The sequence below is a fragment of the Bufo bufo genome, chromosome 4, assembly GCF_905171765.1.
Source record: "Bufo bufo chromosome 4, aBufBuf1.1, whole genome shotgun sequence".
NCBI classification, from domain to species: Eukaryota; Metazoa; Chordata; class Amphibia; order Anura; family Bufonidae; genus Bufo; species Bufo bufo.
Window position 1 is genome coordinate 56,832,908 of NC_053392.1, and position 21,707 is coordinate 56,854,614.

Below are 21,707 nucleotides of genomic sequence, written 5' to 3' on the forward strand. Positions count from 1 at the left end.
ACGTTCTGGAGGTAGGACCTTAGACCTTTTTAGCATATTCTACCAATGTATGCTATGAATGCATCAGATGAGTAAGGCTACTTTCACACTAGCAGCACAGACCTCCGGCAGGCTGTTCCGTCGGGTGAACGTGCCGCTAGTGAACTTGTACCCCTGGACTGCCGCTTCGTCCCCATTGACTATAATAGGGGCGGGGCAGAGTTCCGGTGGAGGCACGGTGAGAGGCTGCCGGAATAAAACTACGACATGTCCGACATTTATTCCGGCAGCCTCTAGCTGTGCGCTGCCGTGCCTCCGCCGGAACTCCGTCCCACCCCATTATAGTCAATGGAAACGGAGCGGCAGTCCGGGGGCACACGTTCACTAGCGCAGTGTTTCCCAACCAGTGTGCCTCCAGCTGTTGCAAAACTACAACTCCCAGCATGCCCGGAGAGCCTTTGGCTGTGCGGGCATGCTGGGAGTTGTAGTTTTGCAACAGCTGGAGGCACACTGGTTGGGAAACACTGCACTAGCGGCAGGACGGATCCGTCAGGCTGTTCACCCGACGGAACAGCCTGCCCGAGGTCCGTGCCGCTAGTGTGAAAGTAGCCTAAACCCCTTTAAGATTGCACTTTTTATTTACTACTCATCTAATAAGATGCTAATAATGAGTTTTCTGCAGCAGTTCCTTGCGAACTGTATAATACCCCCCACACCCACTGCTATGTGTCCGTAATAGCAGAAGAGAGGCTTTACAGACATTGCTTCGATGACAATGGTAAAACAATTTTCCGCATCTATTACCCTGTCATAACTAATGTCATTACTAGAAGGACACGAATACTACAAAGCCACTTAATCACTGATGTTTTCTACTCTCAACACAAAGCATGAGTAGATCCACAGGATGGAAAAAGGATTAATAAAGGAGATGAGCAGCTGCTCACGGCGCGGCTCCACATGGCGATCGATATTGCATGGACTGAACCATAAAAAATTAGCTTTCTTCATTTCCATGGATTCATTTGACAAGTCTCACTGAGATGCTAACACAAGGGCTGAACCTAAAATCAGAATTTTTGGTGAGTATTTTTGTAGCTAACATTGCCAGCGACCACTCTCAATAGGCTGCCACTTTCTATTATTTTTCAGCCTGTGCACACGGGGGGCAGTGGTCATCTCATTATTATCAGAGGGCTCCGCATCCCAGGACGGAAAGCAAAATACAACATGTTGCGGTTTGCTCTCCGGTCTGGGAACGGAACAGAATGCATTTTGGAGCATTCTGTTTTGTCCCCATTGACAATAAATGGGGACAAAACCGAAGCGTTTTTTTCCGGTATTGAGCCCCTATGACGGAACTTAGTACCGGAAAACGTAAACGCTAGTGTGAAAGTACCCTAAATATGAATCTTCAGTTTTAGGAGGCAGGCTGTGGGCACATGCTTAAAAAATCATTATTCCTGGAATACCCTTTAAGGGTATGTTCACACGCGGTGGATATGTTGCGGATTTTATCGTCTGGATTAGTGTGTAGAAAATCCAAACTGAACTGCGCCTAGGCCATGTGACCAATGACCATGATGTTTATGCTGAGTGCAACACTCACGGATCGCCGCAGACACTTTAAACACCTGATTGGTGGGGGTGTCGGGAGTCGGACCCTCACATATCTGATACTCATGACCTATTCTGGGATTAGGCCATCAATATATCAGTGTATACATGAATAGTTTAGAGATTTTCTAATATACTTTATGTTTCCATCTTTCATCATTTTCATGATATTAGCCAATGAATAAACCAATGCTCCAGCCTCTACATAACTTTGGCGCTTGCTGCCGCCGGCCGTGCGACATGCTTTCATCTATGCCAGCTCCCTTGGCCATTTTCCACCCCCACCATAAAGGGGCCCGCCCTCTTCCCCGCCCCCTTTTCGAACCTCTTCACAAAAGAAATTAGCTAGAAATTAGCTGTAATGTTTGTGAACCTCTCAAGGCTGGATGTCATCTACCGGAGGCTGTATCCACCAGAAGAGATGAGGCTGTGGCTTGTTGATTGATGTAAAACTCTACATTTACAGTCATTATTGGGTTAAAAGAGCACAAAAAAATTATCTACTGTGCTATGCCTGAGGCAGGGTCTTAAAGGGAGGAGCACAACATGATTCTCTTTGATGTCCCACCTCCTCAGTGTATACCTTTCTCCAGAGTGTTCCCTTAAATGGCTATTCCCATCTGGACAGTTATGGTATATCCACTGGTTATGCCATAAATGTCCGATATCCCTACAATCTGACTTTACGCCTTCTACACTCTATGGAAACTGCCCTTACCAAAGTCTCTAGCAATCTGCTGACAGCAAAAAGGAATACAAAAAGGAATAGCAACTACTCTCTACTGATTCTTCTGGATTTCTATGCGGCACTTGATATGGTAGACCACAAATTCCTCCTCACCATGCTCCACTCTATTGGTCTTGGGCTACAGTCACACAACCGCATGTGTTTTGTGGTCTGCAAAACACGGATCCACAAAAAAGACTTACATTACTATTACCGGTAATCGTTTTTTTCCCTTTAGCCTCCACAACGGCAGTAAACATGGCAGTAAACATGGAGATTATCCCGCCTTCTCAGGGACAGGAAAACAGCTTTGTGGTCCAGCCCATATAAGGCCCCCTCCCTCTTACCTCTCCAGTTAGTAACCTAGTACTCAGAGATAAATGCAAGGAAGGTTTAATAAAGAACAAAAGTAACAGATATCAGAGCCAGTCTGCTCTAACTTATAGGATTAGAAGAACATATATATTTCACCAATAGAATATACACATATAAGCAAGAATACAAATTTAATAATGTATATCTATATATATAGATTTTTTTTTAATTTTTTTTTTGGGGGGGAATTCCTCCTGCCGTTGTGGAGGCTAAATGGAAAAAACGATTACCGGTAAGAGTAATGTAAGTCTTTTCCCTACGCCTCCACAACGGCAGTAAACATGGAGGAAGTAACATAGGAGAATAGCCTAGGGTGGGACAACTGCAGATAGGACCCTCCGCCCAAAGGCTAAATCCCTATTTGCAGAAACATCTAACTTGTAATGTCTAAAAAATGTACATGGATTGGACCATGTGGCTGCATGGCAGATGTCCTCTAAGGAAGCTGAAGCACCCTCGGCCCAGGATGTTGCTAGGGCCCTGGTAGAGTGAGCTTTGAGAAACGGTGGAGGAGGAACACCCTCTGTCTGGTAGGCTAGATAGATACAGGACTTGATCCATCTTGATATTGAAGTCTTGCTGGCAGCTTTCCCCTTCAACATGCCCAGGTATTGAATTAGAAGTTGATTAGTCTTCCTAATCTCCTTAGTGGCTTCCAGGTATTGGAGGATACATCTCCTGACGTCCAGGTTATGAAAAAGTCTCTCTTTTTCGTTCTTTGCCTGAGAACAAAAGGAGGGAAGGATAATTTCCTGTTGGCAGTGAAATTTAGAGACTACTTTCGGAAGGAATTCAGGAGCATATTTTAGCGTGATCCTGTCGTCTGAAACAGAAAGTTATGGAGGCAGGATAGAAAAGGCTTGTATTTCGCCTACTCTTCTGGCCGTAGTGATGGCTAGCAGGAATGATGTCTTAAGAGTAAGAATTCTTAAGGGTATATCTGTAATTGGCTCAAATGGAGGGTACATAAGCTTGGACAGTACCAAGTTTAAGTCCCAGGGAGGCACTAGGGATCTTAACCTAGGGCGAATCCTGATGGCCGCCTTAAAAAACCTTTTTATTATTTCCATGTTAGCCAGTTTACAGTCCATAAATACACTCAAGGCTGCTATCTGAACTTTCAATGTACTTACTGCGAGGCCTTTATCCAACCCTGCTTGGAGAAAGTCCAGTATGAGGGACATTTGAGGTTCTCCTGATGGGTCGTATTTATTCTCCCCGAAAAGTAGAAAGGATTTCCAGGCCCTCAGATATATTTTCAAAGGTGACCGGTTTCCTACTGAGTAGTAAGGTGGAGATCACTTTCCCGGAGAAACCTTTGTTCCTCAGGATATTTCTTTCAGCCTCCAGGCCGTCAGACGGAGTTGAGAGACCTGAGGGTGAGAAACCGGACCCTGAAGTAGAAGGTCTGGGCGAGGGGGGAGGATCCAGAATTCTTCTCCTGCCAGAATCTTCAGGATCGAAAACCATGATCTGCGGGGCCAAAATGGAGTGATCAGGATGATTCGTACTCTTTCTTCCAAAATCTTTGCTATGACCCGCTGTATGAGGGAGAATGGTGGGAATGCATATAACAGGATTGGTGGACAGGGTACCGAGAGCGCATCCACTTTTAAGGGTTGATCTTCTACTGCCAGAGAGTAGAAATTCGGAACCTGTCTGTTTTTTCTCCTGGCGAACAGGTCGATCTTCGGCGTTCCCCACCTGGAACAGATCTGCTCGAATACCTGAGGGTTTAGCATCCACTCTCCTGCGTTTAGCTGGTCCCGGCTGAGGAAGTCCGCCACCTGATTCTCTTTTCCTCTCACATGGGCTGCTGAAAGAGATTGAATATTCTTTTCTGCCCAACTGAAGATTTTTCTCACCACCAGGGCTAGCGATAGGCTTCTTGTGCCGCCCTGTTTGTTCAGGTATGCCACTGTTGTAGAGTTGTCCGACAAGATCTTTACATTCCTCTGCAGGAGGGAGGGTGCAAATGTTTTCAGGGCTTCCCAAACCGCGGACAATTCTCTCTTGTTGGAGAAGGCTTTTTGCAGAACGAGACCCCACTGGCCTTGAGCTAGTTTCCCTTCCATGTGGGCTCCCCATCCTTGTTGGCTGGCGTCTGTAGTAATAACTACCTGGTCTGATGGTCTCCAGGGTACTCCTTTCAAAAGATTTTTCCGATCTGCCCACCAATTCAAGGATTTCTTTACTGCCTGAGGGATTTTTACCTTCTTGTTTAAGGATGTCTGTTTTTTGTCCCAGGTTCTTAGGAGAAATGATTGGAGGGTCCTTGAGTGGAACTGTGCCCATTTTACTGAAGGGATAGTGGATGTCATTAGACCCAGGATGACCATCATCTCTCTGAAAGAGACCAAGCGTTGTCTCTGAAATCTTCTCACTGTCGTGATCAGGAAATCTTGTTTCTGCAGAGGAAGAAAAGAGATCATTTTCTCCGAGTCCAACAGTACTCCTAGAAAGTTTATCTGGGTTGAGAGTAGGAGACAGGATTTTTCCGTATTGATTATCCACCCCAGGTTGGTAAGTGTGGTCCGGATTGTCTGGAGCTGCAGGAGTAACCGATACGATGATGGGGCTGCTATTAGGAAATCGTCCAGATACGGAAAAAATTGAATTTCCTTTAGGTGAAAGAACTTTGATACTTCTGTTATGACCTTTGTGAAAAGCCTTGGGGCTGAGCTGAGACCAAACGGAAGTACCCGGAACTGGAAGTGGCACAGCTCTCCCTTGAACCATGTCGCCAGTCTCAGAAATTTCTGATCCTCCTTTCTGATGGGTATATGGTAGTAGGCATCTGCCAAATCTAATGTTACCATGGCGCCGCTTTTTGGGATCAGGCTGATGACTGTCTTTATGGTTTCCATTTTGAACTTTTTGTATATGATGTATTTGTTTAACATCTTCAGGTTTATTATTAATCTGAACGAGCCGTTTGGTTTCTTTATCAAGAAGATCGGGGAGTAAAACCCTTTCCTCTGTTCCTGCTTTGGGACTGGGATAATGGCCCCTTTCTCCAGCAGAAGTCTCAACTGATGATCCATAGTTTGTTGGCTTATTTCCCCCGGACGAGGATTCTCCATATATCTGTCTGGTGGGCAGGTTTTTAACTCTAGACTGTACCCGTTCCTTATGACTGACAGAACCCATGGAGAGGCCTGGATATTTACCCAGGCAGGATAGAATTGGGACAGTCTTCCTCCCACTACGCCTTTGGCGTCATTGAGAAGAGGTGTGGGCCGATTTGTCAGGGTTAAACAGGAACCCTCTGCCTTTACCCCTATTGGACTGCCAGGCTGGTCTAGTGTCCTTTCTTTTTTGGTCCGGCCTACCTCGCTTCTGGGACCGAAAGGACCGCCTTTGTTGAAAAAATTTTGATTCTGTATTAAAGCCCTTCTTCCTATCTGAAGCTTTCTCTAGAATGTCGTCCAAGGCCGTACCGAACACCCTATCCCCCTCACATGGCAGAGTGCACAGCTTGTTCTTGGAGGCTGTGTCACCGGACCAGGTGCGTAACCATACTGCTCGTCTAGCAGAGTTAGAGAGGGCAGCAGATCTAGCTGAAAGTTTCACTATATCTGCTGATGCGTCTGCCATAAAATTTGCGGCTTGTTTTAGCATTGGTATAGAAGCTAGGATGTCTTCTCGTGGAGTGCCTGACTCTAGATGTTCCTCCAATTGTCCCAACCAAAGGCCCAGGGTTCTTGCCGTATAAGTTGCGGAGATCCCTGGTCTTAGAGTGGCCGTAGAAGATTCCCACATCTTTTTAAGGAGGCTTTCACATCTTTTGTCCATCGGATTTTAAGAAGACCAAGGTCTTCAAATGGAAGGGCAGTTTTTTTGGAGATTCTTGCTACTGGGGCATCTACTTTAGGGGTCTTATCCCAGGCCACAGAATCTTCTTCCGCGAAAGGGTATTTTCTCTTTAACCACTTAGAGGCGGATTGTTTTTTCTCAGGGTCTCTCCATTCTGAGTGTACTAATGCTCGGATGTTAGGGTGGACGGGAAAAACTTGTTTTTTCTTGTCCCCTAATCCAGCAAACAATTGGTCCTGTACTGAAAGGGGTTCTCTGGGTTCTTCCAGGTTTATTGTAGCCCTAATGGTTTTCAGTAGGGAATCCGTCTCCTCAACTGAACAGAGGGGTTTTCCGCCTGCTTGATCTGAAATATCAGAGTCAGACCCAGAGAAAATTTCACCTTCATCCAGGTCAGAGTCCTGCACATTAGAGACTATGGCTCCTGAGGTAGATGGTCTGGGAGACAATGTAGATAACTTAGCTTCTACAGCTGCACCCACTTCTTCTCTGATTATGGTTTTCAGACTTTCTAATAAAGATGGGGTCTCCTCTGACATAACCTTGTCACAACACTTCTGGCACAAGGATTTCTTGTATGTACTAGACAGCGACTTCTTGCACATTACGCATTTTTTCTTCAAAGGTGGATCTTTTTTTGAGGATTCTTTACCCTGAGAGACACAAAATTGGAGAAGAAAAGTTTATCCTTAGTCTCTTTAAAAAAAAAAGAAGGGTAAAGAACCACCACCAAGGAGACCCCCATACAGGATAAAGCAACCTGTTTTAGTAACGGGAGGAGGCTTACCGGGCTAGAGGGCCTGGAGGTATCTGTGGGCCGCCTGGGCGAATCGTCAGCTTGCTGGGACATCTTCGCAGGAGAGGAGCGCAGGAGCTGCACTGGAACGCCGGCAGCCGCGCTCCTTTACTTCCTGGTTCCCATTGATGATGACATATTGCTCCGCCCCCCCTCGCGTCACGCGCCGGCCACCGACGTCACATAGGATCCAACCGCCGGCGCGCGCGCATAGGGGAAGATGTGGGGAGCGCTCCCAGGCCCAGGAACACTCCCCCGGCTCGCAGAACAGGGCCGGTCCGCACTGGACGCGGGTCCATAGCCCGGGGTGGCCAGCAATGCTGGGCTTAAACCACAGGGAAGGAGGAACTTGAATAGAGTTCCGCGACCCTATCCCCTGCCTCAGCCCTCCGGCCAGAGCCGGGATAACAAACCGAAAAGGCTGGGCGCGTGCTGATCCATCCGGCAAGTCCTGACCTTCTGAGGGACAGGAAAACAACTGGAGAGGTAAGAGGGAGGGGGCCTTATATGGGCTGGTCCACAAAGCTGTTTTCCTGTCCCTGAGAAGGCGGGATAATCTCCATGTTTACTGCCATGTTTACTGCCGTTGTGGAGGCGTAGGGAAAATACGGATGACGTCCATATTACATCCGTTTTTTTTTTGCAGATCCATTCTAACAATGCCTATCCTTGTCCACAAAACGGGCAATAATAGGACATGCTCTCCCCCACCTTTCCCCCTGTTCTGGGTCCGTCCTCCCTCTAGTGTCCAGATGTTGTCTGTCTCCACCTTACCCTCTGTTGACTTTCTATTGCCATTATTCTTACATAGTCTATTTGCCTTTTGGCATGTATGTGGTTATATGAAGATCTCTCACCCTATGTTGGATAATACAGTCGTGGCCAAAAGTTTTGAGAATGACAAATATTGGAAATTGGAAAAGTTGCTGCTTAAGTTTTTATAATAGCAATTTGCATATACTCCAGAATGTTATGAAGAGTGATCAGATGAATTAACATGAAATGAACATGAATGAACATGAAAATTAACCTAATCCCCAAAAAAACTTTCCACTGCATTTCATTGCTGTCATTAAAGGACCTGCTGAGATCATTTCAGTAATCGTCTTGTTAACTCAGGTGAGAATGTTGGCGAGCACAAGGCTGGAGATCATTATGTCAGGTTGATTGGGTTAAAATGGCAGACTTGACATGTTAAAAGGAGGGTGATGCTTGAAATCATTGTTAACCATGGTGACCTGCAAAGAAACGCGTGCAGCCATCATTGCGTTGCATAAAAATGGCTTCACAGGCAAGGATATTGTGGCTACTAAGATTGCACCTCAATCAACAATTTATAGGATCATCAAGAACTTCAAGGAAAGAGGTTCAATTCTTGTTAAGAAGGCTTCAGGGCGTCCAAGAAAGTCCAGCAAGCGCCAGGATCGTCTCCTAAAGAGGATTCGGCTGCGGGATCGGAGTGCCACCAGTGCAGAGCTTGCTCAGGAATGGCAGCAGGCAGGTGTGAGCGCATCTGCATGCACAGTGAGGCGAAGACTTTTGGAAGATGGCCTGGTGTCAAGAAGGGCAGCAAAGAAGCCACTTCTCTCCAAAAAAAACATCAGGGACAGATTGATCTTCTGCAGAAAGTATGGTGAATGGACTGCTGAGGACTGGGGCAAAGTCATATTCTCCGATGAAGCCTCTTTCCGATTGTTTGGGGCATCTGGAAAAAGGCTTGTCCGGAGAAGAAAAGGTGAGGGCTACCATCAGTCCTGTGTCATGCCAACAGTAAAGCATCCTGAGACCATTCATGTGTGGGGTTGCTTCTCATCCAAGGGAGTGGGCTCACTCACAATTTTGCCCAAAAACACAGCCATGAATAAAGAATGGTACCAAAACACCCTCCAACAGCAACTTCTTCCAACAATCCAACAACAGTTTGGTGAAGAACAATGCATTTTCCAGCACGATGGAGCACCGTGCCATAAGGCAAAAGTGATAACTAAGTGGCTCGGGGACCAAAACGTTGACATTTTGGGCCCATAGCCTGGAAACTCCCCAGATCTTAATCCCATTGAGAACTTGTGGTCAATCCTGAAGAGGCGGGTGGACAAACAAAAACCCACTAATTCTGACAAACTCCAAGAAGTTATTATGAAAGAATGGGTTGCTATCAGTCAGGAATTGGCCCAGAAGTTGATTGAGAGCATGCCCAGTCGAATTGCAGAGGTCCTGAAAAAGAAGGACCAACACTGCAAATACTGACTCTTTGCATAAATGTCATGTAATTGTCGATAAAAGCCTTTGAAACGTATGAAATGCGTGTAATTATATTTTACTACATCACAGAAACAACTGAAACAAAGATCTAAAAGCAGTTTAGCAGCAAACTTTGTGAAAACTAATATTTGTGTCATTCTCAAAACTTTTGGCCATGACTGTATATACAATCTTGTTTTTATTTGCCTTTCTGTTATCTATACTGCTATATGAAGTCTGGTCATGTTTTGTTGGACAAGATATAATGTTATTGGACTGTCTATGTTATTCAAGTGGCCTCTCAGCATTTCTATCTGTCGCCCAACATCTTTATTGAGAGGTCAGACTATTGTATTTGCTTTTTCTATTTTCCTTCAATAAATAATTTAAAAAGTAAGAATAGGACATGCTCTATCTTTTTTGCGGACCTATTGAAATGAATGGGTCCACATCCTATCCACAAAAAACGGAATGGACATGAAAACAAAATATGTTTGTGTGCATGAGGCCTAATTAAGGACACTGCTCTCTCTTGGTTTTCTTCTTATCTCGGTCTTTCAGTGTGTCATTTGCTGGCTCGACATTTCCTCCTGCTGTCAGGTTTCCTCCGGGTGATAATATAACAGTCATGTAGTATAATAGGGTCATGTAGTATAATGGTCAAGTAACAGTCATGTAATATAACAGTCATGTAGTATAATAGTCATGTAATAGTCACGTAATATAACAATCAAGTAGTATAATAGTCGTGTAGTCTAATGGTCATGTAACATAATAGTCCTGTAATATAGCAGTTATATAGTACAATATTTATGTAATACATCGTAGCAGTCATGTAGTATAATAATCATGTAATATAACAGTCATGTAATATAACAGCGATGTAGTATAATAGTCCTGTAGCACTGTATAATGGTCATGTAATAAAACAGTCATGTGGTATTACGGTCATGTAATATACAGTAACAGTCATGTGGTATAATATTTATGTTTGTGGTTTCTTGCTAAGTTCTGTATGTCCTCTCTCTGTCAGGAGCTGCTCAGATATGGTGAGTTAGTTATCTACCTTCTGACAGACAGCTGACTGATCCCGTCACTGCTGATGCCTGATGACATGTCCCCAAGTTACAGACCACAATGCCAAAGCAACACTTCTGTAGAGATGTGAAAATTGTCACCAAAGACGATAAGCAAAAACACATCGATACGAGATACAGGCATGAACCTGACGCAACGCTTTAAGCATTTACAGATCTCCCTTATTTTTTTTTAAATGAAATAATTTTTTGATGTTGGGGGGCAATATTAAACATACGCAAACGGTAAAACAACCCACCTTTCCAGAATACCCCCCACAGCTGCACAATGAGCCCTTCAAATCACATCGCTATAGGTAGAAAATTGCATATCACATCTGAAGTCAGGCCACATCATGTGCAATTACAATGCCTCCCAAAGAACTGAAGGCTAATCACAGTAGGATAAAGGGTGCATTACATGACGTACACATGGAGCATTGACAAGGGTAAGAGTTATAATCAGAGATTCTTGAGCCATGCCGACCCAGACCTCTTTTTACATACACTGATCCTTCTAATTAGAGTCTCTAATTAACCTGATGAACAATTTGCACATGAACATTTGGGTTCTCAGCAATCAGTGATGAGCGATCAACTCCTTGAGTGACACAACTGACCCCCTAAGATACATAAAACGACAACTGGTAAAATGAATCATTCAGTTCAAGGATCTCCAGCCAAATTAGATTAGGACAGCTCCACAACATACATATGAATGGTATCTGCCTGAGATGACCCTCAGGTGGAGTCTGATCAAAATTATACAAAAAATAACCCTGAGCTCAAGGACAGGAGCGGTAGGTACATGGCTGAGAACCTCAGCCCAATCAACAACTTCAATAGGCCTCGGATCTCGATCTCATTTAGAGTTAACAAATACTGGGAACACTTTAAGAAAACACGACGGAAAGCGGTTGTATGACATGGTAACATAGATTGTAAGGCTTAAAAAGACATCCAGTTCAGCCTGTTATCCTGCAAGTTGATTCAGAGGAAGGCAAAAAATCTCTTATGAGGTAGAAGCCAATTTTCCTCACTTTAGGGGAAAAAAATTCCTTCCCGACTCCAATCAGAATAACTCCATGGATCAATAGTATAGTAGTGATATCATTCCTGCCGTTGAAGTAATACATACAATGAGAGAGATAGCAGTATTTGGTAGGCTTCAGCGAATCAGGTTCGGACTGCTCTATTCGAACCCGATTTGTTTGAAAACTGTTTAGAATATGTGCTCCATACCGCCCAAAAAATTTATGGGCTCCGCTGAGGCCTGGTTCTTCTCACAAGACTTGCTTAGGCTTGGTTAACATCACGTTCACATTACATCACTAAACAAGTCTCACGTTCATGGTGGCGAGAAGAACAAGGCCTTAGCGGAGCCAATTCGTTCAAGCCTAGTATTTGGTTTGGAGGTCATGTCCACCATTCCGTGTTGAACTTCCACTGTAAATCATAACCGTAGATATTGGTAAAAAAAGATATTGCTAAATGAAAATCTTGTTGAATCTGGGAAAAGGATTTACCGTAAGTCCTTGAGAGTTAGAAACCTACGAGCCTAGAGAATTCAGGTAACTGTGGAGTCGACCATATAGAAGTGTAGATTGTACAACCGAAAATTTCCTGAAGATCTCTCACTTTCCAACATATTTTTGCCCATCAGAGATAGAGTAGGCAGAGTTTTGGAATTGGTACGAAAAGCATACGCCTCCAATGTCGTCAGAAGATCCTCTGTGCTAGTGTTGAGCGAATCGAAGTCAAACAAATTGATTCGCTGCGAAGTTGAATTGTGATGTGTGAGATTTTATGCGGTGTCTTCAATTAAGATGGCTGCGACGGCCTCTCCGCTGTTTTTTTTTTTTTTAACTTGATTAACCCTTGAAAGGCCTCAATTGTGGCATCAACTTGGCATCTGAGGGGTTTAATGACAGGGGAGTGGTGCAATCGCGATTCCCCATCATTTCGCCCACTACTTACAAAGAAATGTGTTTCGGGATGAAGTAATTTATCACGAATCAAATTTCTTTGTGAAATTCGCTGAAGCAGCCAAAACTAATTTTGCATAACTTCTCTCATCGCTACTCTGTGCACATTATCAGAACAGGAGCTACTATGTTCCCCCTGCATTTGGGAGGCACAGAAATAACTCAGCGTTAGGTAAAGCCTCTTCCTTGTCATATTGCAAAGTCTCAAAGCTATAGCAGAAACCTTGTATCCCCTCCGTGATCCTAAAAATTGCAACCAATGGTTCTACAACGATCGCAAATAATAAGGGAGAAAAAGAGCGTACCTGATGGGTGCCCCTTCCCAGAGTAAAAACCAACGTTACAGACCCATTCACTCTAACATGTTGATATACCCAAGAAATAAATTGATCTCCAAACCCCATTTTGGACAGAGTTTCACATACAAAAGGCCATTCTACGCTATCAATCGTTTTTGCAGCATCTAAGGAAGAGATCACCCAGGACCCTGTACGATCAGAAGGTACCTGAAGTAGTCTCCTAAGGTTGATGGTAATATATTTTGACAGCATAAATCCAGTCTGGTCAGGATGACCGTAGACAGGTGATTTGCTAAAATGTTAGCCAATATATTATTATCAACAGGGAGAAGTGAAATGAGTCTATAAGAGTTGTGGAGTAAGAGGATAGCTTCTTACATTGATGGAGGAAGAGAACCGTATTACATACATCAATGTCTAATGAGAAGGTACAAGGGTCTGATGGCCTGCCAGAGGAGGTCATCTATATTTTATTGCATGAACTTCTTGATTTCACAGCCTCAGTAATTTCATTGACAATCGAAGGGGCCTCTAAACTATCTCTCCTCCAATGATTGGATTGGGTCCAAATAAGAAGACATCTGTGATCTAGGCATATGACATCTAGAAGAATGTAGTGAGGCGTAATAAAATTATACAACTCTTAAAATATCAGTTGCGTGGGAGACCACCAACCCCTTCTCATTTATAGAGACAATATATGAAGAACCAGATTGGGCAACAATCATGGTGGCCGGCTTTTCCACCCTTCCTCAAAATATTGTTAGTTGCATAAAAGCCTACTTGCTACCTCAATAATGCGTGTGGTATAAGTAGTTTGAGCTTCCCGCCACTGCCAGTAGCTGAGATTTGGTTACTAATCATGTCTCAATCAGTATCATTCAAACGGGATTGCAGGGAGTCTCCCAGATGTCGAGTTTTCTTAGTCACCCTATTAATTTGCCACGTCAATCAGCCACGAAGCCAGGCCTTCATTGGAGCTCATATGACCCCCAGAGTCGCAGAGTCATTATTCAGATCAAAACAGAAATGGAGTTCCGAAGACACTCTCTCCAGTGATATCACATTAAGTCATAATCCCTTTAGTGGAGATGGCGATTGCATAAAAGCATGTGAAATATTACTGGGGAATGATCAGACAAACCTCTAACCTGCGTCAGTGAGCATAATGAGCATTGCTTCATTCCCCAACACCATATAAATCCTAGAGAGGGAATTATATGTACTAGAAAGACAGGAAAATTTAGATACGCCCAGATTCCTAACTCGCCAGAGGTCAAAGAGAGTTTGCTCTTCAAGCAGATGTCCAAACTGTGTACAGAGACCATCCACTGGAGCAGGTACAGTGTTAAACTTATCTAGATATGGGTGGACATGTCGTGAAAATCCCATAATATAAGCAAGTGGCAAATGAGAGCTGAGGACACAACGACCAGTACCTTACGGATCCCACCCCTTTGAAAATGAGGTGGGATATATACAGCAGCTATCATACAAACAAGGTGATATATCTGGCACAATAAACAGACGTATCTGCCCTCTGAAACTAAGTCACTCGTAATCAGCTAGAATGGGATCATTTTTGGTACTAAAGCGCTAACCCCCCCCCCCCCCTTCCCCCGGAATATAAGGTGTCAACTGCATGAATGAAAGGCCAAGCCTATCCATGGCCACTGTACATTTTAAAGTCTCTCTTTTACCAAATGCGTCACCTGGATACAAACGAGAGAAGGAAAATATGCCTTCAACTAACGAAGAACAGCATATCTCTTGGTGAAATCCTCCAAAACTCTAACATTCCATGTAAAAAGTTGACCTTCCCCACCATAATGGCCATCGATAATAAGATTGACTGTCAGATTGTATGTAGAAACATGTATCCAGAGAGGAGAGCCAAATACCCATAAAGATATGTGTAGTATAAAGGACCTACTGACAGTAGAACGGCGAGGGTCTAAGTCTTCCTCGGAAGAAAGCATCTATGAAACAGTCACTGTTGGTAGCAACTCCTGCTCTTATCATACGGACCGATATCCACAATAAGATGAGAAGAAACAAGGACAGAACAAGTTTTAGGAGAGACATTCTGGTCATAGGCCATGGCTTAACAAGGAGATTTTCCATGGCTATCTAGAATCTGTAGAGAGTACTTTGGGTTGTCAAAAAAATGCGTCTCTCCTTGAGTGTGCTGGAAACGACAAGGCTTATGGCAACTGAAGATTCCTAAGTTAGCCTCTTTTTGATATCCAGGAAAAGAGCAAATTTTTTCATTTTTTTCAGTTGAAAAATCTGGATAGAATTGAATAAATATTTGCCATCTATCCTTAAGATCTCGAGCTTTCCGCAAGATGATTTCCCTTCTTGATAGTGTAACAATCTAATAAGCACTGACCAGTGTGGGGCCCCCCAGTGGCAGTGGTCTAGTTGGCACGCGATGAGCTCTCTCCACTGCAAACAGCGGTGTTAACACAGTTTTGGCAAATACCGGTACATTATGGAGCCATTTTTCAAAAAATTCTGTGGGTGGTGCACCTTCCGCCTTTACTGGTGCACACTGTTGCAACGTGAGTGGTTTTCCGAATCATCTGTTTTTGCTAGTAAAGCCGCTATAGCTGTGCCATGTTTCATGATTTTCACTGAATAGACCCCGAGATGATCAAGCAGAGAGAGACAATTTTTTTGTTATTCTCACTAGTGATACATTTTTTTTTTCATTCTCACTAGTGATTATATGATAATCCAGAACATTTAATTATCCAGCATAGATCCTGGATTGAAGGAAGTTTGCTATAGCAACATTTTCAATGTATTTTTTCCAGGGGTGCCTGGTGTTGGATCCTCTTTTACACGACCGGATGCCGCGCAGGTAATCCACTGCGTGAGAGAGAGCCAAGCCCCGTTCTGGACAGCAGAGACACGGAGCATGAACATGATTGATAATGCTCCGTGCCTCTCTGTGACCTTTTTGCTACAAAATCACAGTGAGATAAAGCATTATCAATCATGCCGTATCTCTGCTGTCCAGAGCGGGGCTTGGCTCTCTCTCATGCAGCGGATTACCCGCATGGGATCCGCTTGTGTGAAAGAGCCCTTAGGCCCCTTTCACACGGGCGAGTATTCCGCGCGGATGCGATGCGCGAGTTGAACGCATTGCACCTGCACTGAATCCGGACCCATTCACTTCTATGGGGCTGTGCACATGAGTGGTGATTTTCACGCATCACTTGTTCGTTGCGTGAAAATCGCAGCATGCTCCTCTTTGTGCGTTTTTTCACGTAACGCAGGCCCCATAGAAGTGAATGGGGTTGCGTGAAAATCGCAAGCATCTGCAAGCAAGTGCGGATGCGGTGCGATTTTCACGCACGGTTGCTAGGAGACGATCGGGATGGAGACCCGATCATTATTATTTTCCCTTATAACATGGTTATAAGGGAAAATAATAGCATTCTGAATACAGAATGCATAGTAAAATAGCGCTGGAGGGGTTAAAAAAAAAAAAAAATTTTTTTTTTTAACTCACCATAATCCACTTGTTCGTGCAGCCCGGCATCTCTTCTGTCTTCATCTGTGAGGAAAAGGACCTTTGATGACGTCACTACGCTCGTCACATGGTCATTCACACGATCCATCACCATGGTGATGGATCATGTGATGAGCGTAGTGACGTCACCTTTTACCCAGGTCCTGAAGAAAGAAGACAGAAGAGATGTCGGCTGCGTGAACAAGTGGATTAAGGTGAGTTAATTTTTTTTATTTTTTTTAACCCCTCCAGCGCTATTGTACTGAGCATTCTGTATTCAGAATGCTATTATTTTCCCTTATAACCATGTTATAAAGGGAAAATAATAATGATCGGGTCCCCATCCCGATCGTCACCTAGCAACCATGAGTGAAAATTGCACCGCATCCGCACTTGCTTGCGATTTTCACGCAACCCCATTCATTTCTATGGGGCCTGCGTTACGTGAAAAACGCACAAAGAGGAGCATGCTGCGATTTTCACGCAACGCACAAGTGTGGAAACAAGCAGTGTATAATGAGATGGAAAAATGAATCCAACCATAGGAGGCAATATGGACAATCACAATACATTAGTAAGTGCCTTGTACTAACTTTCTCTACATGATAAATGCCATTTCCTGAAGTGAGACAACCCCTTGAAGACAACTGCCTGCATCTCTTCTGGATTTATGTGAAAGCTGTTTACATTTCAGTAAAGGTTGAATGTTAACCTGCAGCAGACCACTACCTCAATCATGTTCTACGTTTTCTGCCTTGCACCCCACAACCCTTCCAACACCAAGAGTGCCCCACCTTGCTTCAGGCAGGAGACCACTACCAGGGTGTGCATGACCCAGGAAGCTCTGCAGCAGGACCATAGCCACCATGAGTACTGCTACCACCATCCTCGCCACTCCTGTCCACTCGCACAAACCATACACAAGGAGATGCACTGAGTTAGAAGCTTGTGGGTCAGGGGAAAAAAAGCAACCCCTTCAGGACCATCACAAGTTCATTTGTGTGGAGGACATTTCATAGAAGCGATCACTTTCCTTACACAGTTCAGTCCCAGAGCTTGGATGTGGAGAACGAGGAGGGGGCAGTTCTATATAGAAGAATGCTGTAAGACGTAGACGAGGCTGACGGCCACGGAAGACAGATCTCGGCTTACGCATGAAGTTGGAGACACATTTAGAAACCAGAGAAGAGGGAGATCATCCCAGAGGCCAGGTTTAACATATAGACTTCTAGAGAAGAAGGTCCCCGTGGACACAGACAAAAATTAGAAGTGACAAGTCACAAGTGGAAGAGTGAAGAGAGTGATGAGAAGGACGCCCAAGGGAGAAGATTCCCCTTATGTGGTGTCTATTAGGGCAGGCGAAGGTCATGGCCGTCCCATCAGCATTAGACCTCATGCACATGACCGTATGAATTTTGCTGTCCGCAAAACACGGATCCACAAAAAATGAGGATGACGTCCGTGGGCATTCAGTAATTTGCGTAACGGAACAGCTGGCCCCTAATAGAACAGTCCTATCCTTGTCCGTAAGGGCTCATGCACACGAACTTATTTTCCTTCCGTGTCCGCTCCGTTTTGTTTTTTTTTGCGGACTGTGCGCGGAACCATTGATTTCAATGGGTCCGCAAAAAGAAAACAGAAGTTACTCCGTCTACATTCCGTTTCTATATGTTCGCATGTCCGTTCCGCAAAAAAAAATAAGAGCATGTCCTATTATTGTTTGCATAACGGACAAGGATAGGACTGTTCTATTAGGGGCCAGCTGTCCCGTTCCGCCAAATACGGAATGCACACGGACGTCATCCTTTTTTTTTTGTGGAATCCGTGTTTTGCAGACTGCATAATGCATACGGTCGTGTGCATGAGCCCTAAGGCGAACAATAATAGGACAAGTTCTATTTTTTTTTATTTTTTTTTGCGGAAAGGAGTTGCGGACATGAAATGAATGGTTCTTCATACGGACCACAAAAAAATAAATAAATAAAAGGAACAGACATGGAAAGAAAATACGTTTGTGTGGATGAGGGGCTATTACCCCGCTCTCCACTGACACGGAATGATAGAAGACTCCACATAGTTACATCATATTCTGAAGAATTCCTCCATTAGCCTCGGTTCACACATGACCGGTGAGCTGCAGATTTGCAAATCTGCAGCGCTGTACAGTATCCGTTTTTAGCAATTCTCATTCCCACGTGGCAGAAGAAATCAGCAGCAGGGACCGACCTGTGGTGCGGATATGAAATCTGCAGCAAGTCAGTATTAGGCTACTTTCACACTGGCGTTTTGAATTCCGTTTGTGAGATCCGTTTCAGGGCTCTCACAAACGATTCAAAACGGATCAGTTCAGCCCCAATTAGTGGCGTCGCTAGAGGGGGTGCCCCCCCCGCTGATTCTCCCAGGTGAATACTAATGCATTATGGAAGCGCTCATTAGTGTCCCGAAGGACCAGGAAGTGGTGAACGCTCTGTACTCACTACTTCCTGGTCCTCGGCTGTCGGCTGTGCAGGGCTGCGCACAGCGTGAGGGCGCTCTGCGACCTCACGCTGTGCGCGTAAGTTCACAGCACAGTCGACTGAGGAGAAAGAAAATTGCAGGCGGCGTCCAGGAGCAGGAGAGGTAAGTGTTTTTTTTATTTTATAAAAAATGTGGCTGCTGGGGGCATAATAGGGGCTAATCATGAGAGACATAATGGGGGCTAATTGGAGGCATATGGGGGCTAATTGGAGGCATATGGGAGCTAATCATGAGGCATAATGGGGGCTAATCATGAGGCAAAATGGGGGCTAATCATGAGGCAAAATGGGGGCTAATCATGAGGCATATGGGGGCTAATCATGAGGCATAATGGGGGCTAATCATGAGAGGCATAATGGGGGCTAATTTGAGGCATATGGGGGCTAATTAGAGGCATATGGGGGCTAATTAGAGGCATATGGGGGCTAATCATGAGGCATAATGGGGGCTAATCATGAGGCATAATGGGGGCTAATCATGAGGCATAATGGGGGCTAATCATGAGGCATAATGGGGGCTAATCAGAGGCATAATGGGGGCTAATTAGAGGCATATGGGGGCTAATTAGAGGCATATGGGGGCTAATCATGAGGCATAATGGGGGCTAATCATGAGGCATAATGGGGGTTAATTAGAGGCATATGGGGGCTAATTAGAGGCATATGGGGGCTAATTAGAGGCATATGGGGGCTAATCATGAGGCATAATGGGGGCTAATCATGAGGCATAATGGGGGCTAATCAGAGGCATAATGGGGGCTAATTAGAGGCATAATGGGGGCTAATTAGAGGCATAATGGCTTATAATGGGGGCTAATGAGGCATATGGGGGCTAATAAGAGGCATAATGTTGGCTAATGAGGCATAATGGCTTATAATGGGGCTAATGAGGCATAAGGGCTGATATGGGGGCTAATGAGAGGCATGGGGGCTGATATGGGGGTGATAAGAGGCATAATGAGGGCTAATAAGAGGAATAATGGGGGCTAATGAGGCATAAGGGCTTATAATGGGGGCTAATAAGAGGAATAATGGGGGCTAATGAGGCATAAGTTTATTACAACACAACCAATTGTAGTCGGTCAGACTATAATAACTAGGTAATGGGCTAAACCCTTAAATCCAAAATATACTTCACAGATAATTTACATCCTTGGAACATCATGATCATCTGATAATATACATCCTTTTGTGTGTGTAAATTAGATCAGGCATTGCAGGTGATTTACAACCATACTGTGACTACACCTGACCTTGTCCACCACATCTTCATTGCCAGTTTTTTTGCCCTCTTTGTGAGTGATAATATCTATAGGACCTATTTCTGTCTATCGGGCAAAGCTGGGCAGTCCACAATTAGGGAGGGTGACAATAGGGATATTGCATTAGATAGGAGGGAGGATAGATAGGGGCAGGGCTATTTAGGGTTTTTGACCCAGCGCTGTGTCTTTCTGCCTTGGTACCTGGCTACCTTCCATCCTGTCTCTCAATAATTATTGCTATCCCTATACATGGTCCTTTCCCATCTCCGTCCATTTTTTATAGGAGATTAGTGTAACCAGTGGTTACAAAAAAGAAGTGTCTAGTATAGAAGGGCCCATTATTTTATCTTAATACATTAATACATGTTATGTTTTAAACTTAATAAGCTACCCATTCACTGTGAAGTATATAATGAGGCATAAGGGCTGATATGGGGGCTAATGAGAGGCATGGGGGCTGATATGGGAGTGATGAGAGGCATAATGAGGGCTAATAAGAGGAATAATGGGGGCTAATGAGGCATAAGGGCTGATATGGGAGTGATGAGAGGCATAATGAGGGCTAATGAGAGGCATAATAAGTGTCATCCACAGATGCCCCCATAACAGTACGCCTGCGCACTGACAAGAGACAGAAAGAAGGGGAAATAATCCGCGGAAGCAAGCAGAGGACGGCACAGCAGACGACTGAATGGCTTCTTTTGTAAGTAAATTGTTTTATTATAAATGTATCCCTGCAGACCGCAATTCTCTAGTATTTTGTAATCTTATTTATATATACTTATTTTGTTTTTGCCCCCCCATTTTTGATTGTGGTATCTTTGTGCCCCCCCTATATATTGTTCTTAGAGTCGCCACTGGCCCCAATGCATTCTGAATGGATAAGGATCCGTTCAGATTGCATCAGTTTGGCTGCGTTCAGCCTCCATTCCGCTCTGGAGGCTGCTTGCAGCGTTTTGGTGTCCGCCTGGCGATGCGGAGCCAAACGGATCCGTCCTGTCTTACAATGTAAGTCAATGGGGACGGATCCGTTTTCACTGACACAATATGGTGCAGTTGAAAACGGATCCGTCCCCCATTGACTTTCAATGTAAGTCAGGACCGATCCGCTTTGACTTAGACTTTTTTTTAAAAGAATAATGCAAACGGATCCGTTCTGAGCGGATACAAGCGGTCGCACTATAGGTGCGGATCCGTCTGTGCAGGTGTGAAAGTAGCCTTATCCTGTGGATTACACCACTTCCAATGCAAAGAATGTAACTGCGTCTAATCTGCAGCTTTTCTGCAACAAAATCCGCACCGTGTGAATGCAACCTTTGGTGCGTTTCATTCTGTATCAGAATCCGCCCCTAATCAGTCACTTGCAGAGGTCGCAATAACGCCTGTACAAGCGTCATAGCCTCCTGTTCACGCCATTTTACCCCCTGGAAAAAGATTCATGCGTATTTTTACGCATGGTATTTCTCTAGTCAGGAGCACTGTACCAAAAGCCGCCAGG

At 44.5% G+C, this 21,707-nt stretch overlaps 1 protein-coding gene across 1 annotated transcript in view; it reads right to left on the minus strand.

Annotated features, from left to right (window-relative positions):
- The window catches only part of LOC120999915 (opsin-5-like), a 64,145-nt gene that overhangs the window by 39,038 nt on the left and 3,400 nt on the right, over positions 1 to 21,707 (minus strand). The gene's annotated exons all lie outside the window — the stretch shown is intronic.